This window comes from Echinops telfairi, unplaced genomic scaffold (genome assembly GCF_000313985.2).
Source record: "Echinops telfairi isolate 266 unplaced genomic scaffold, ASM31398v2 ScPeMD7_7417;HRSCAF=8455, whole genome shotgun sequence".
Classification (NCBI taxonomy): Eukaryota; Metazoa; Chordata; class Mammalia; order Afrosoricida; family Tenrecidae; genus Echinops; species Echinops telfairi.
The window spans coordinates 6,617,190-6,619,329 of NW_022111317.1; the positions used below are offsets into that span (position 1 = coordinate 6,617,190).

Genomic DNA, 2,140 nt, shown 5'->3' on the forward strand with positions numbered 1-2,140 from the left:
CCAGAGGCAGGGAGCAGGCCCACCCCTGTGGAGGGATGAGCCAGCAGTCTGGCAACTGATTGCCTTCAGGGGGGGATGCCTGCGCATCTGACCTCCCCCCACACTAAGTCACTCTTATATAACATCTGCTGGGGTAAATCAGAGGCCCAGAGCCCTGGAACCCAGAGCTGTAAAAGACCCTGTTTCCCTTTGGGGGCACATGGAGACTTGAGGCAACCCTGAGGTCTCCCAGAGCAGGGTCTCAGCCAGTACGCACTTAGTAAACTCTTACACTCTCATCACGGAGCATCCAGCCTCTCAACCCGCTTGGTACTCAGAGGCAAATTCAAACTTCCCGGCCCAGACACCACCGGTTCTTGGAACTCCTGCTTCTCCGCCTTCAGGTCACAGGCCGCCCTGCAGAACGATCTTCACGTGCGCTTCTATGTAACTTACTCTGCGGCTCGGCTCCGTGAGCACTCTCTTTTAGAAAGATCAGCACAGAGCTGGTTTGCGGGAAGTCATAGGGGACAATGTGGGATGTGACTCCAGGTGGAAGGAAGAAGAATTACTCAGGAGGCAGTTTCTGGATGAAGATCGCTGCTGCCTTGCCTTCTGCGGCTGGGCCCTGCTGGGGGCCTTCCACAGAAAACACTGCCAGGCTTAGCTTCCTAGGCCAGCCCTCTGACACCACTACCACTCCTGCTCCTGCCAGACAAGAGTCCTGCTACCGCCCATGTTACAGCTCCCCTCTCTCTCTCTCAACTCTTTTTAAGCTTAAGGGGATGGCACCACTGACCAATCTCCTCAGTATGGCTCCACACACCTTATTTGAATACTTCTACCCCCAGGAGTGTGGATGCACCTTATTTACATTATTAGCAAGCTATCCAATCCCCTTGGTGGGCCCCACGCACCTCATTTGCCTATTCCCACCCAGTCATTTGATGGGCATTAATAATTTAACAAAAGTATGGCTCTAAAAATACCCAAACTCACTGCTGTGGAGTCCTTGCAGATCTAAGCCCAACTTGTAACCACTAGGCCACCAGGACTGGCTAAGATTATGGCTAGAAAGGCCACCCATATTAACTAACCACACCACAGGCCGCCCCTCGACTCTTGTAAGTATCGGCCCTTTTCTGCTTGAAGGAGTAACTCCCCGGACCTCAATCATTTTGCTAGTCTAAGACTCATTTATAATGAACCCTGCAGTAGGACAAAGAGTTCTCAGGAGGAGGTGACCCGGGTACCAGCCCTTCAGGTCTGCTGCAGGTAGCCACCAATTGGGTCAACTTTTCGGAAAGTCATCTCATCTTCCATTTCTCTATCCTTTGATAACATTTCCTTTGGGTCTCTCTCAAGCGACCAAGCTAATGTTAGATTTTCTCTGCAGCATAAGGATTTGGGGTTTGTTTGTTCCCCCTCATCTCACTGGTAGCAAGACCAGTCCAGCAAGCGTTCCCCCTGCAGTCAGTCCATGCCTAGTCATGGTGGGTATGGTTACACAGGTACAACCTTGTGAGCTATTTCCCCTGCCAGGCAATACACCAACATTAACTGTCTGCTGTAATTTTGCTAGATGGGGTGAAGGCACGGTCCATCCCGTCAGGCCCTTGGAAATTCCGGCATACCGCGTCAAGGGTACGGTTACAGTCTCTTGCTTAGGAATCACTCCTGTTTCCAGCACCCTGCAGTTGCATCCCTGGTCCTAGGCCTAGGTCCTGGCAGGAAAAAGGTTGGGGAAGAATTATACAGTGACACCAGTGTCCTCTCTCCCAAATGCCCCCAAGGAGTGTAGGAATCTATCCAATAGTGGTCCTCCCTCCCTCCCCGCTCCCCCCTCCCGCATGAGCCCTTGATAGTTTATAAATGGGTATTTTGTCATCTCTTGCCCTGTCCGACGTCTCCCTTCACCCACTTTTCGGCTGGTGAGACCATCTTTCATGCCTTGCCCTCCCTCATCTTGGATACCATGTTCCCATTGTCACCCCGTTCTCTGTGAGCCTCTTACTCTGAGGGCGGTGTGCAACCTGGTGCATCCATCAGATAGGATGTGTCTTGCTGCACCCTGAGGGCTGTAAGCTATCGTTCTTGGTTTGATGAAGTCAGAATTCAGGGGCTCAAATTGGTGCGGCATCTCTTGTTCCAAATCCGTCAT

At 51.9% G+C, this 2,140-nt stretch overlaps 1 pseudogene; it reads right to left on the reverse strand.

Moving 5' to 3' along the window:
• The window catches only part of LOC101648806, a 21,415-nt pseudogene extending 19,275 nt beyond the window's left edge, over window positions 1–2,140 (reverse strand).